Raw genomic sequence first — 16,327 nt, 5'->3', positions numbered from 1 at the left:
CATCTATACAAGTAGTGTTTGGAAAAGCTGAGTCTGGTAGCTTCCCTTATCAAAATCAAGATTTATTAGTCAAACAGTTATTGAAAACAAAGTTAGACTACAAAGCCTATGATGGTAATAAGATGAGTCATACCTTTAGACCATCAGGAGTTATTTGCCATCAGGAGGCAGCAGAAAGTCACTTTCCATCTCCCCAAGAATGAAGTGTGGTTTTCCTGAGAAGATAGTCTCTCTCTCTCTCTCTCTCTCTCTCTCTCTCCTTGTTAGACAGGAAGTAGGATTTATTGGTGGGCATGAATAAGAAGGGGACAATGCTGAGGTTCTCATGAATACAGAGCCCACCATTTGTCCAGAGGGACCCGATCAGGGATGTATTTGACCCCACAGCCATCTGAGATGAGCCACTTTTCACCACCATGCCTTCAAATTCATCCACATTACAGTTAGCAAAGCCCCACTTCTTGGATATGTGGATCTTCTGGTGGCCAGGGAACTTGATCTTGGACCCATAAGACCTCAATCACATGCTCCTTGTTCTACGGCTTAGTATAGATGGATGTGATGATGTGGCCAATGTAGACCCTAGCCACTGTGCCCTGTGGTCTTCCAAAGGCACCCACATAGCTGTCCAGAGCCTGTCAGCTCTGACCAGTACAGGACAACATCTTGGTGATAAGGATGACGTGGAAGGGGTGAAGCTGCACTCAGAAGTGAAAAACCCTCTTTGTCACAGATTTGCACTCCATACTTGTGCACGCAGATACAGGCATCTTCCAGGTCTTCAGAAGAGAGCTGCTCATTCATCTGACACCATGTGGCCGCATCGTGGGAACTCATCCACTTTTGCCTTCTTCCACTGCAGGTCACAGATGTAGATCTTGGCCTCAGAGACACCTCTGCAGAGGCGAGGCTTTGGATATGGGTTGTTCTTAGAATAGCGGTTACACTGGGCAGCCCGTGGCCCATTGCAACACCAGGATGTTCAGTGGTGTGGAGGGAAAAGAGAAGATAGTCTCTTTTCTACTTTGCTACCTGTTGCATAATCACAAGCTACAGAACTTTGCTTTGTATCCAAACTGAAATTTATGAAATTAGGACTTCCAGTTCAAATTAAGATTGAAAATAAGTTCTGTATATTTATTTTTTTAAGTTTATTTATTTTGAGAGAGAGAGCCAGCATGGGTAGGGGAGGGGCAGAGAGATTGGGAGAGAGAGAATCCCAAGCAGGCTTCATGTTCGGCATGGAGCCGGATGTGGGGCTGGATCCCACAAACCATGAGATTACAACCTGAGCCAAAGTCAAGAGTCAGATATTCAACCGACTGAGCCACCCAGGCACTTTACGTTTTGTGTATTTCTTCATAAAATCTCAGCTCTTCTTACAACTTTTTTTTTAACTTATAAGGGATTATCTCACTATATGCTTTGAGCTACACTTAAAGTGGATTTCCTAAGAGATATATTTTTTTAAGTAGGCTCCATGCCAAATGTGGGGCTGGAACTCACAACCTCGAGATCAAGAGTTGCATGCTCCACGGACTAAACCACCCAGGCACTCTTGGATTTTATTTTTAAAACAAGATTCTGGGAGGAAGGGGTGGGGGAAGAAAAAAAGAGAGAGAGAGAAGAAAAAAACATAGAAGACTCTTAAAGATAGAAGACAGAGTTGATGGAGGGAGGTGGGTGGGGGATGGGCTAGATGGGTGATGGGTACTAAGGAAGGCACTTGTTATGATGAGCACTGGGTGTTGTATGGAAGTGATGAATCACTGAATTCTACTCCTGAAACCAATATTGCACCATATGTTAACTAACTAGAATTTAAATAAAAATTTGAAAAGAAAACAAGACAAGACTCTAACTCCAATATAACTTGTCACTCTTGATCTAGTTAATTTTGTGATCTTTAATTTTCCAGGATGCTACTGTGAAAGAAAAACAAACAAAAACATAGCCAGATGTAGTTCTTCACTGCCAAACAATACCATAATTCTTTCAAACCTAGGAGACATTTCCTTAGCCTGGAATGTGCTTTTCAACTTGTAGGCCTCCTATTTCAAAGTACATTGATTGTCAAAATGGCACAACTGGACATGCCCCTCTGGATCCATGGCCTTTGCAACCTGACTTTGAAACTTCTCCCATCAAAAGTGAAGTTTCTATCCCCATCCCATGAAACTGGCCTAGCCCTGTGACTTGGTTTGCCAATACAATGCAGTGCTGTTTCCGTTCCAAGCCTGGGTCTTATAAGGTCTTGTGTACTTCTCCTTGCTCTCTTGGACCCTGATGATCTGTGTGAACAATGCCAGACCAGCCTTTGGGGACGTGAGCAATCACAAGGAGGAGAGCCATCTCAAGCAAGGCCCGCACAGACCAGCCAGTGCCTAGCTGATCCGCCAACTAACTACTGACACATGAGTGTTTCCAGATGCGATCATCTTAGCCTGGCCCAGACCAGAAGAACCACGCAGCTGATCCACAGATCCATGACCTCTGGTTTTATTTTCGGGGTGGGGGGAAGAGAGAAAAATTTGTTATGCAGCATTATTTATGACAATAGATAGCTGATACTTTGGGTCTAAAGCAACTGAGCCAATAATGATTATGTACCATTCTCCTGCCTAGGATTCAGAATGAAATGAGTCTGGGAGAGAAAAGATTTTGTTTCTGATTTGGCAGGTTTTGTAGATATAGATCAATGAAGAGGTCTGGCTGTATTTATACACACTGATGATTTACCTCCTGATAGTCTTTCTGATTCCCACTAGTAATGCTTAAGACTCAGTTCAAAAATATTTCACTGGCCTGGTGTCCAGCTACTCCCAATCATATGTCAGGACCACATTAAACCATTCCTTGCTCCCCAAACACACGTCAAACACAGTAACACTGGCATGCCTTCACTTAAACCCGATCATCCTTCCTTCCTTCCCTCTTCATCAAAATATTTTGGGTAGTCTATGAAGCAGTTGATTTCCTTAAAGTTTCTCTCCTCCGTGAAACATTCTTAATCACAGGCCTTCATCCTCCAGTATAATAATTTTTTTCTTTCTTCTCTGTTTATTTTAATACTTACTTTATAATGCTTGCTTCAGTTTGACTTATGGTGAAAGATCTAAAATTCTGCCAGTATTAGCCAATCTAAAAGGCTAAGAAAAAATAAAGTAAGTTTCAGATAGTGTTTTAAGTATCTTCTTATAGAATGTGGTTATGATTTTCTGCCTTAAGGAAAAAAAAAAAAAGCAAAAGTCATTTTAGCCATGTTTAGAGTTCAGAAAGCGATGGTATTTTGGCTTAAAATATACCGTGGAATCAGAATTAACTTTCTACAGGTCATTATACCATAGCCAAATCATTGTTCGTATTTTTCCTATTGAATTATTATTATTTTTTTTAAGAAGTAAAATGGAGCAGACCTCTACTCCAGAGAGAGGAACAGGAAAGAGAGAGAAAGAAGAAAGACCTGGCCCGGTTCAGGTCGAGAGGAGGAATCGGTGGAGAATCTCATCTGTGTTCTGAACGCTACAGCCAGGATTCATCCATCTTGTTAAGGTAAGTAAACTCAAGCCCCGGACTCCCCCTCATGTAAGACGAGCACAGCTAAGCTTTCATCTCACATAACACTTGAATATCTCCTTTCCTATAAACCACTTCCATCCTGAGAGGAAAAGGCTACAGTTTATGAACATTTGTATTGGTCATATTTTACCATATGGCTAACAGGGAAAAGTTAGAGGATGGTTGTTTGATGGTGCTTTGTTTGAAACACACATCTAAATAAGTTTGCTTTTTCCTCGTTAAATAACTTAAAAAAATTTTTTTTAAATATTTATTTTTGAGAGAGACACAGAGTGCGAGTGGAGGAGGGGCAGAGAAAGAGGGAGACACAGAATCTATAGCAGGCTCCAGGCTCCGAGCTGTCAGCACAGGGCCTGACGTGGGGCTCGAACCCACGAACCGTGAGATCATGACTTGAGCTGAAGTCGGATGCTTAACGGACTGAGCCACCCCGGTGCCCCAAGAACTTTTTATAATAATGCTCCATTTAATTGAAACATGTTAGTGAGCTGAGACGTGAAATAGGTTTATGAATCAACACGTAAAGCTAGAAGCCATTTTGCAGCATGGAGTCCCGGCCATAAGACACTCCGTTCCACTGGCTGGCATAATGTCTTGCCCATAGAATAAACTCAAAAAGGGTTCTGTCTGCAAAACAAAATGGATACAATTGAGTTACCAGAGTTTTAAGTGGTATTGAATAGAACATCAATAGAAGGAATAAAAAGAAAACTGATTTTATTACAAAGTCATTGTGGATCAATAATACATAATAACACAGACACGAGAAGCAGTCAGTGACAGAAGACATTCAATGATTTATGAGCACATTAAGTTCATGAAATAATAAGCCCATGCTGTTACATACTATCTTTTTCTGAATCAATAGCTATGGAATTGAATAAGAAAGTGGAATGTTTTCAAAAGGTGCAATAATAAGGGCGACAAAGCTGTGCGAAGTTGCTTATCTGGAGGATATCTCCAGTATCTAGCTACATAAGAATAAAAAATTAAAAGGTTTAGCATGGAATAAACCCAGATATGTTCCCCATAGCAAACTTTGTAGACACTTTGGTGGACCACGATTAATCATCGTGTCAACGAATGGTTCTCTGGTTACGAATCTCTTTTCTAAGATGGAAAATCTTAGATGCTGGGTTCGTGTCCCCCTTTCCACGGGGTCATGAAGGAAGCAGTGTGTTAACAGTAATGCAAACACCCAAGCCCCATCCCACTCCAGGATTCTGGCTAGTGTGAGCTGAGGACAAATACATGATGTGGGTATCCAGAGAAATGGCAGCCAATGAAACCTATTTTCTGACCCTCCCGCGAACGATGCCATGTTGTCTCTTTCAGCAACCAAAATAAGTCTGCAAAGGAATCCATTCAAAATCTCAAAATATTCCCTTCCTAAAACAGTCCTTCCTCGGAACAAAGGTTCTTATCATACCTTTTATGCCAATTCCTTTCGAGAGTCATTTTCTCTCTGTCTCTGTCTCCCTCTCTCACCCACTCAGACACACCTCCCCACCCACACACACATACACACACGCACACAGCACAAGCATCAGTCTCACAAACTCATATGCCAGAAATGGAGATCTCTGAGGTCAAACATGAAGCATGATTTTAAAAACGCTTTGCTAGCTTATTCCAAAACACAAAATGGAGATTCTAAGCCATGGAAACCTTTATCTGGGTCTTTATTTGAGTGTGTCTTTTTCTAGTTATGTTTCTCTGTTTATGTGGGTTTACTGGTGACCTCCTGTACCTTCTGTTAGTGCATCCAAAGCCTCTCCCAACCCACCTCTCTCTCTTTCTCTCTCTCTAATCCTCTTTTTTACTTATTCCAGTAACTATGGACAAGAGAGAATGGAGGTGCATATATATTTTATTTGTTCTATTTATTGAATTTTTTATGTTCCCTCTTCCTTTTGTATAACTCAGAAAAGTCTGATGCTATACATTTCTCTTTTAAAAACAATAAAAATCCAATTAAATTGCCTTTTCTGTATTGATTACCAATGGTTTCTACCTCCCTTGAGCCGCTGATTCTGAAAAGAAGCAAGCTTCATCTTCGTTCTGAACTTATTTTTATGAAGTCAAAACTTTCCTTTCCAGAAAAAAAAAAAAGAGGGAGGGCTTCCAATTTTTTCTTGCAGTCAGAATTTCAGTTGTCACTGCTTCTGGACTTTAATTCTTGACTCTTCTCTGCTAACAATGAGAATTCATGTTTCTACGTCTCTATAATTTTGTTTATACATCATTGTATGTACCCAGCCTAAATTCCAGGCTACCCTTGGCACACTTTACCTCACTCTTTTAAATGAAGGATTCTGCTTAGAAGACATCCTTTTCTTTCTCTTTTCACATTCTCATGTAGCCAAACAATTATCTTGCTTTAGAACCTCATTCACTTCCTGATTTAGGCAGAAAACAGCACGTTCTAAAATTACAGCATCTTGGGGATAGAAGGGATTAGTCAATGTATCTAATTTAACTCAGTTGGCTCCCAGCTGTATTCTCATTGGTTTAAAGGATAAGACAAGAAATAGGGCTCATTAGTTGTTAAACTCTCCAAACATTTATAAAGCAAGCCACTGGCAGACACCAGGGATTCAGAAATGAATATGTGGTTCTTGTCTTCAGGAAGCCCATAATCTAGTGGGTGGAAAGAGAAGTAAACAGTTACTAATGATGGAAATCGTTTGCATGAAAGGGAGATACTGTGGGAGCCAAAAACCCAGGTTGGGGTGGGGGCGGGCATTTTTAGGAACGGGATGCCTGACCTGGACCTCGAAGGACAAAGCCTCAGAAATTCTCAAACTCTGGAAAAAGTCTCTGTGTGAGTGCATGATATTCAAAATGCAGTTGCTGTTGAAGAAGTTACTATAGGAATAACTGTAAAAATGTCACCTTTATACTCAAGATAGCACGGCATGGTGTCTGTGTGGTTTATCGGCAATGGCAGGCTTATTACTTTTAATGCTGTAATTTTCGCAGGGTCACCGTTCTACTTTTCCCTGTTATATGTGTTACATAAAACTGTACTTCTTCATCTCTATTGGAAAAAGCAAAAATGCCTGTAGAGGAAGTTGCTTTTTGATAATGGCATATTTTCCATGAAGAAAATGAAACCCTTGCAAATTCACTTCATTATGCTTGGCTCCCTCCTTCGTGGCTGTTGCTTTCATATCAACTCCCTCTTTCCTTCTCCTCTTCCCCATGCCCCTGCTGTTCCCTCCTGTTGCCCTGATATGGTGATCCTGGCCAGACTAGGGGGACCCCTCCCGTACTCTTGTTAAAGCTAGGACTTGAAGTACAGTTTGATAATTTTCTAATCGTCTTTCGCTACTGGGTATTTCAGCCAAGATAAGTTTGTCTTCATTGAAGACCATTAGAAGGGCCTGGAAAGCTAGGCTGCTTCTGGTGTCATTGTAGGGCAGAGTGCAGGGACTTACTGGGTTGATCAGCGCTGATCAAGACACCTCTGATCCAACCCATTCTATACCTGGAATGTTAAGGAACAGGAGGTCATTCCAGGGGCCAGGAGAAAGAGAAGTATGCCACGGGGCTGGAAGAGGAGTCACAGGAACAGCTGAGTGGAATAGACTAGAAAACTGAGCCTTACTGCTAGAGGGCCATGTTGGCTGCAGTCTGGTTAGGAACAAAGAGACTGATCGAGGTAAGAGAGCAGAAGCAGGCACTAGGGGCGCTTGACAACAGGATGTGCTAACTTGGGCTCTCTGGCACACCTCACATACCCATGCAGACTGCAAAAGCCAACTCGCTCTAAAGAGTGCCAATTTTGCAGCCTCGCACCCCCCTCACTGCCAGGGCCCTGCCTTGGCCCCCATTCAAGCATAATGAGAAGGTTTCTATAATTATCGCCCCAGCGTTGGCATTTGCACACAGCTGCGTTATCACACACAGATCTGCCCAGTCCCTGAGAAGGAGTTCCAGAACAAGAGGGCTGCTGTGCTTGACGCCACCGCTGCCTTCAGAGCCCTCAGACCTTGCCCTTTCTTCTTTTTTTTCTTTTTTTCTTTCTTCTTCTTCTTCTTCTTCTTCTTCTTCTTCTTCTTCTTCTTCTTTTTCTTTCTGAAGGGTTTAATTTGAAAAGAAAAAAAACCAGTGAAAGTGTCTAATCCTAGACTATAGAGCCAACTGTTAGCAGGGCTGAAGGTCGGATGCTGGCAGAGCTATTCTCTCGAACTTGCCATGGCCAGTGCCCCTCTTGTGTCAGCTGCGATGAGAAAAGAACACAAACACTAGAGCCCTGCGTATTCCCAGAGGCTCTGGTATGGACATGTATCCTGCTTTCTAGGCCCAAGGGGGGAGGCTGGGAAAGAAGAGAATGACTTTTCGTTGCCAGTTTTGGAAGAAAGCAAACAGGTTCTCAAACTTAGGTGCCTTCCATCCCACTGTGAAGCATGGGGTCCAGACCAGAAGAGTCTACAAATTTTCAGAATTAGAAAGGGCCATGGATGTTTTTGAGGCCCATTTCACACTCGGTGCAGCTTCCTCATTGGAAATATCCTGAAGCTGTCATCCAAAAAGAAGAATTCTCTCCTTGGCTGCTTCTGGGAACTGGCTGCTCCTTCCCTGGCAAGGGAGCTGGATTTATATCTGAACAGCTCTGATCCTTGGACATTCTTGCTGTCTTCACTCTATAATGGAAAGAGAAAATCATACTAGGTGTCTCCGTAGCTTTAAACCCATCAAGGGGCTCCCATGGCCCTTGGGATCAAGTCCATGTTCACAACAGCTCTGTGTGTTTGGCCCTTCCCACTCTCAGCCTCATCCTTGATAACATCTCCCACCCTCCACCCCCACTCTCACCCCCGGAAGAGACAGATGCTCAACGTACGGTTTCTTTCATTTTCTAGAATGAACCTCTTTCACTCTTAGCCCTCCAGCCCTCTCACCTATAAATTCCTCTTCTGGGAACATTCCTCTGTTTTTAAAAAAATATTTTTTTAATTAATTTATTTTGAGAGAGAGGACACGAACAGGTGAAGAGTAGAGAGAAGGAGAGACAGAATCCCAAGTTGGCTCCAGGCCCTCAGTGCCCAGCCTGATGCGGAGCTCAAGCCCACTTAACTGTGAGATCATGACCTGAGCCAAGATCAGGAGTCAGTCGCTCAACAGACTGAACCACCCAGGCGCCCCCCAGGAACACTCCTGCCCAGGTTGGCCTTTCTTTCCCCTGCATCATTTTCTGGGAGGCCTCTCTGACTTCTAACCCTGATGAACTCCCTTTGCCCCGAGCTCTTGAAGCATTTGCTGTGGGGTTAGCACAATGCTTGTCATGTTGTAGAGGCTTACTGAGATTAGTTGAATGAATAAATGAGTACATGAACCCAATCTTCTTGTAACTTCTACTCTCTTGTCTTAATTCCACCCTCTTCCATATGACAGCCCTTGAAATATTCAAAGACCATCATCCTAATCATTCCAGCATCAGCACGAATCTGGTCCCAGCAGGAAACAAATCCCACACTCAGGCAGGGTAATTGAGGATAGTGTGATAAAAAGGTGTTTACAAAGATGGGCACACCCCAGAGCTAGCAAGAGCAAGATCTTAAACCTGAAGAGTTGAGGGGAAGGAAAACTTACCTGAGGCCAGAGAGAGTAGTTGAAGCTGGAGGAGAGGACCACCCACCAAGCCTGTAGGAAGGTGGCCAAGCGAGGGAATACATACCCATCTCACATTCTTCCCACCCTTTAATCCACCCCCCCCCCATGCTTCTCACTGGTAGATAAAGGGCAAGGAGCCTCCTAGGATACAAGGCCCAATGGAAAAAGACAGAGAATAAAAGAATGGGGAAAGACAAATAAAAATTATCCACTACAATCATCCAATCCCAACAGCTACCCTAAATCTACTCCCGCCAGACTAAACAGCTTGAGTTGTTTCTGCTATTGCTCAAAGGTCGTGTCTGCTGGACTCCTTATTATCTAAGTCAACGCCATCTGGGCAGGTTCTGGACTGCCATTCATTGCCTGTCCTGAAGCATGTGGCCAGGAATACCACAATGCTCCTGACACCCTCTGAGTAGCACAGCAGCCAGGGTAATGGATACCAATCTCTGCCACTCTGAATGCTACCTTTGTATTAATGCAGGTTTAACACTGTGGTTCCTTGCTTATTGAATGCATTTCAATTGTTTTTTAATTGGGTTTATGATCAATTAAATCCCCCAGGCCTCCTCACACAAACTACTGTGAAATCAAGCTTCCTCCTAAATTGTACTCATGTCATCGATTTCTGTTGTAACCTAACTGCAAGATTTTACATTTATCCCTGTCAGATTTTATCTTATTTACTTCTGTCCATTGTTCCAGATTATAAATCCTTATTTTGTTATCTAGTGTAGCACCTTTTCCTCTCCACTTTGAGTCACTAGCTAATTGCATTAGGCCGTTCTCTTTGTTTTCATCTGTATTGATGATGATTTAAAAAAACTTCTTTGTAATGTTTCATTTATTTTTGAGAGAGAGGGAGAGAGAGAGAACAAGCAGGGGAAAGGGAGAGAGAGAGGGAAACACAGAATCTGAAGCAGGCTCCAGGCTCCAAGCTGTCAACATAGAGCCCGATGCCGGGCTCAAACTCGCAAACCGTGAGGTCATGACCTGAGCCAAAGTCGGGCACTTAACCAACTAGCCACCCAGGCACCCCTGTTGATGACTGAACACAATCCCAGACAGCTGGGCACGGAAGACCTCCTCTGGTGGAGAGACTGAGTAGTATAGTGTGGGAAATAGAACACTATTTCTGCAGTGGGTTGGTGGTATAATGGAAGGCAAAAGATCATGATGAAATAGTTTTGGGGAAAACCCTGGGTTGCACAAATTAAACGAGTTTCTTAAAGTATCCCTTAGAGCTATTAACATGCTAATGTCTATGGGCTATCTCTGGAATCAGATCTTCAAGACTACTGCATTGATTTGACTATGGAACACTCACACATGTTTGTGTGTATGTGCATATTGGTACACGTGTGTATTGTGTAGAATTGCACAAGATAGGGTTTCACAAAGTTCAACGTGGGAAACGTTGACTATGGAATGGAACAGACCTGAGTTTCACTCCCAGTTCTACCACTTGCCAGTTTGGAGAAAGATACTTAATCTCTCTAATCTTCCGTTTTCTTATCTATGAAGTGGGTGTAAAAGAAGATCTTACCTCATACATTTGTGGTGAGAATGAACTAAGATAATGTATGAATGAATAAGTGCCTCTTACCACGCTAGGATAGTAAATACTCACTAGATGTTAGCCAACATGACACAATATGTTTGTAATTATCATTATCATTAATGTTATTTTGACATCAATCCAGTAGTTAGCTTCCCTACGACAAATACGTCAAAATGTAATAGTCTAAACAAGCTGAAAGATATGCAAGAAGGTAGAAATATGTTTCTAGTTTATATGACTTATATGACTGATAAATGATGAATATTCTAAATAAATGAGAAAAATTCTCACAACCCAATAAGAAAAAATAACGTCCTAACAGAAAATAAAGGACGCAGGCAGCTAGTTGACAATAGAAGAAATGTAAGTGGTCTTAAGTTGGAAATTTTTATTCTTAATGAAAAGGGATACTTGTGAAGGCTGCAACTCCCAACCCAGACTTGTAGCACCTGCCTTTTCATTTCACTGGTGCCAGTTGAAAAATGACGACAACAACCACCACAATAATAATAGCTCACGAGAATTTAGCATTTAGTGGACATTGACCACTGTCCTAAGCGTACTATAAATATTTACTCATTCTCACAATGAAAACTGTGAGGTAGATTTTTTTATTATTATTGTTTCCACTTTACAGATGAGAAAACTAAATACAAAAGATTTAAGTATACCATTTCTGGAGCAGTTTGGGGAAAATTGTGAAATTTTTGATGGTATCCATAAGGAGCTTTAAAATATGCACATGCTTTGGCTCAATATAGTTCGAGCTGTGGTGCATTGCCCAGGTCTTCTTCACAACTTATTCCTCCAGCTGCCACCAGCTGATTGTCCTCAGCTCTCAGCCCTCTCTATTGTCCTCAGCTGGAGACGTCTGCCTTGTCACCATATGACTTTGGACTGGCCCAGGTGCAATGACCAGATGACACAAAAATATAAAGGCTTAGCTCCCTCACTGCATATAGGACAACTCTATAGGACCGTCGCTGCTGCAGAGCTTCCCATGGGATCAACTGAACCTTTGTGGTGGTTCTGTCATAACTCAACTTCTCCCTCTGCCCAATCCTGCTTCCCCCCCCCCCCAGAGGTTTTGATTCTAAGAGTACTTCCTAAAAACTTGGGCAAGGTGATCGCCATCTTAGAATCTGCATCCCGGAGAACACACACAGCAGCACCTGGGAATTTAACATCTAAGAACATATCCGAAGTAAAAGCCTACTGTGAATGTAAAGAATTATATATGAGCCCTGGTGGATGGCAAAACCACAAGAGGAAGGAACCTAGGTCCCTGAATCAGTGTGTGAAAAATTTCATCCACCAGTTTCAGCTTGGATCTCCAAGCCATAGACATCTGGAAAAAGCTTTGCTCTCATCCTTTCAACAACAATAACAAAGAAGGTGAACAAGCTTCACAGTAATGGCTTTTATTGAACACATGAAAGAACTGAGGTCATAGGGCAAACAACTAGCCTGAAATCTAGAGAGAGATAGGTGACTGCAGGGAAAAACAGGATGCTAGCATTTACCAACCTGTCACAGGGGCTACCAAAAGCCACAGAAGCCCAGCAGAGGATTTAGCTAGAATTTTTAAAATCAAATTGCTAAAGGCTGAGTGTAGGCTAGTATGAGAGAATAAAGCCCCTTAGCTTCAGGCATAGAAATGTTCGCATCTTGTAGGATTTTCCTTTTGGGACCCATAGGTGCTCACGGAAGGTGGGGGGGTGGGGGGGGTGGGTGGCAGATGGGGAGCACTGTTTTTTTTTTTAAGTTTGTTTATTTATTTATTTATTTATTTATTTATTTTAGAGAGAGAGAGATACAGAGTGCAAGTGGGAGAGGGGCAGAGACAGAGGGAGACACAGAATCCAAAGTGGGCTCTGAGCTGTCAGCACAGATTCCGACCTGGGGATCAAACCCACGAACCACAAGATCATAACCTGAGCCGAAGTTGGACGCTTAACTGTCTGAGCCACCCAGGCGTGGATGGGGAGAATTCTAAGAAAGCTTCTCCCTTCTCTGTCACGCTGACTGGTGGAGGGCAAAAACTCCACCCAGACTCCACCCCTCTCTCCCACAAGAAACAAAAACAATCTGCAGGGCTAAGGGCAACAAAAACTGTAGCCTTATGGCACTGGTGGAAACCAGAGTTCATCTAAGGGAAAGAAACAGAGAAAAAAACAACAAGTTTCTGTCCCTGGAATAAGACAGGAGTGCACGCTTGGCCCAGCATTATGTCTGGAAGAGGGGCAGAGATACTTGGGAAGGCTACAACTCCCAACCCAGACTGATAGCACCTGTCTAAGACTGAAGATAATGCAGAGCATCAGAGAATTCCCCCCACCACACTGCCACCTCCATGCTAACAAGTGTCAAATGAAAATAATAGTGGAATAGAGCTAGGAGAGCTGCAGAATAAGAATTGTCTTCGAGGAGCATGACAGTAAGAAGACCCAAAGCCAAGTGGAAAGCAAACTTCAAAATCAACCCATCTCCCAATCATGTTACTACAAGCTTTCATACTAAGGGCATAGCAGAAGGAAGAGCCTGCTCATCTCCAAGCATTAAAAAAATGTATCTACTGTCCTACATAACACATCCTGCTTCCACCAAAAAAAAAAAAAAAAAAAAAAAGAAAAAGAAAAAGAAAAAGAAAAAAAGACATACAAAAAGTCCAGGAAAAACAGTCTAAAGAGACAAAGCAATGATCAGAAACAGCTTCAGTTATGACACAGATATTGGAACTAGTAAGGAATTTACTATGATTCATACATTAAAGTCTCTAATTGAAAAGGAAGATTAAGGGGCGCCTGGGTGGCTCATTGGTTAGGCGACCAACTTAGGCTCAGGTCATGATCTCGCAGTTTGTGAGTTTGAGCCCTGCATTGAGTTCTGTGCTGACAGCTCAGAGCCTGGATCCTACTTCAGATTCTGTGTGTCCCCCTCTCTCTACCCCTCCCCTGCTCACGCTCTGTGTCTCTCTGTCTGTCAATAATAAATAAACGTTAAAAAAAAATTAAAGAAAAGGAAAATTACATGCAAGGATAGTTGATTTCATCAGAGAGATGGCAACAGTAAGAAGAAACAAAATGGAAATGCTAGAAATGAAAACCAAAGTAACAAAGATGAAGAATGTTTTCAAAGGGCACACCAGTAAACTCAACACAGCCAAGGATATAATCAGTGATTTTGATCAGTAGAGATTATCTTAACTTAAATAAGAAGAGGGAAAAAAAAAGAGTGGGAAGAAAAACAGAAGATCAAAGAGACATGGGACCATACCAAATGATATAACATGTTTGTCATGAAATTTCAGGAGAAGAAAGAACAAGGCAGAAGAAATATTTGAAGAAATAATGAAATAATGGCTGAGAATTTCCCAAACTTTGTGACAGACACCAAATTATAGATCCAAGAGGCTCAGAGAGCATTCAGCAAGGAAAAAACAAAACCTAGGTGCATTGGTTTCCAGTGGCTGCTGTAAGAAATTACCACAAACTTGGTGGCTTAAAACAACAGTGATTTGGTCACAGTTCTGGAAGCCAGAAGTCTGAAATCAGTATCATGGGCCAGAGTCAAATCAGGATGTACTTTCTTTTGAGGCTATAGGGGCAAATCTAGTCCTTGCCTCTTTCAGTAATGGGTGGCTACTGACGTTCCTTGGCTTGGGGTTGAGTCACTTCAGTCTTGAAGACCAGCACCTTCAAATATCTCTGTTCTGTCTTCACATTGCCTTCTTCTCTGTATGTGTGTCAAAAGCACAAGGAATGGGAGAAGGAAGTAGAAATACACTGACATTACATATGAAGCAATATAACAGTCTTTGAAGGTAGACTCTGTTTGTAAACCAATTAAACATGTTTTTAAAGAGGGATAAATAATAATTCAATAAAAGATGAAATGTATTCACAAGAGTGTTAAATTATACCTACAGAAGGCAGAAACAAAGAAATAAAAAAGAGCAAATAGAGCAAACAGAAAACAGCTAACAAGATAGTAGATTTTAATCCAATCACACATAATCCCATTCAGTGTGAATGGTCTAAACATACCAGCTAAAAGACAGAGATATTCATATTGGATTAAAAAAAATCAGGACTCAAACACATACTGTCTACAAGAAATCCACTTTAAATATAAAGACACAGGTAGCTTAAAAATAAATGGATAGAGCAATGCATGCCATGCAAACGCTACATAAAAGAAAACTGAAGTGGTTATACCAATTACAACAAAAGTAAACTTTAGAACAAGGAAGATTGTCAGGATAAAGAGGAACATCACATAATGACAAAGAAGTCAGTTATTTAAATAATCCTCCGTGTGTGTGCCTAACAATAAAGCTTCAAAATATATGAGGAATAGGGGCACCTGGGTGGCTCATTCGGTCTGAGCCTGTGTCTGTCTGACTCTTGGTTTCATGATCTCATGGTTTGTGAGTTTGAGCCCCTCCTTGGGCTCCATACTGACAGTGCAGAGTCTGCTTGGGATTCTCTCTGGATTCTCTCTCACTCCCTCTCTCTCTGCCTCTCCCCTGCTCATACTCTCTCTCTCTAAATAAACAAATAAATAAACTTTTAAAAATATATGAGGAATAAAAAAGGACCGATCTGAAGGGACAAATAGACAAATCTACAATTCTAGTTGGAATATACTGGTTGATATTTTGCCTACAAAATATCAGGACAGATATAGATGATCTGGACGACACTATTAACCAACTTGACTTCATTGATATTTATAAAATATGCCAAACAACAACAGCAGAGTACACATTCTTTCTAAGTGCACATGGCACATGTACCAAGATAGACCCCATTCTGGGCCATAACACAAGCCTTATGATATTTTAAATAGAAGCCATGCAAAGTATGTTCTTACACCATGCTAGAATTAAACTGGAAGTCAATAACGAAAAGCTATTTATAAAATCATCAAATATTGGGAAATTAAACAACACATTTCTAAATGAGTTTTAGGTCAAAAAAGAAGTCTCAATGGAAGTTAAAGTATTCTGGCTTAAATGAGAAGGAAAATACGGCCTTTCAAAATTTGGCTGATTCTAAGGCTCAGGCAGAAAATCACCCTGAAGCATCTTGTAGTAACAGAAAGCAAGGAAGTTCTAAAACATAAATTAATTAATAAAGAAAATTAAATAGGAAATACATTTTAAGAGTTGGAGGCATGTCAAAAAGATATAGGAGCCAACCTGAAAGAGCTCCCCATGATCAAAGCTGGAACAATTTGAAGAACAAAATAAATAACATTAATTTTGGAGTATAAACCTAGAAAGCAAATAAATATCCATGATTTCACACTGGTATAAATAATTGAATAAAAAAACAAGTGGGAAGAAAGGAATAACTTGTTATAATGCAATTCCAAATAATACATGTAGAAGGAACGAGAGAAATAGAAAATCAGAGCACTATAGTCATAATTTACATAGCAGACCCCTGATGGATGCAAAAATTAATGGAAAAAACTTTCAGGAGAAACAAAATATTTGCATGGCCTCAAAAGTATCTCCCTCTAAATATTTATTAATTATTATGGTTGTTGAGCATATGC

At 41.3% G+C, this 16,327-nt stretch overlaps 1 pseudogene; it reads right to left on the bottom strand.

The window, feature by feature from the left end:
* Positions 1–234: 234 nt before the first annotated feature.
* LOC123594344 overlaps positions 235–16,327 on the bottom strand; it is a 29,073-nt pseudogene continuing 12,980 nt past the window's right edge.

This window comes from Leopardus geoffroyi, chromosome X (assembly GCF_018350155.1).
Source record: "Leopardus geoffroyi isolate Oge1 chromosome X, O.geoffroyi_Oge1_pat1.0, whole genome shotgun sequence".
NCBI lineage: Eukaryota > Metazoa > Chordata > Mammalia > Carnivora > Felidae > Leopardus > Leopardus geoffroyi.
This window is presented reverse-complemented; position numbering and strand designations above follow the sequence as displayed.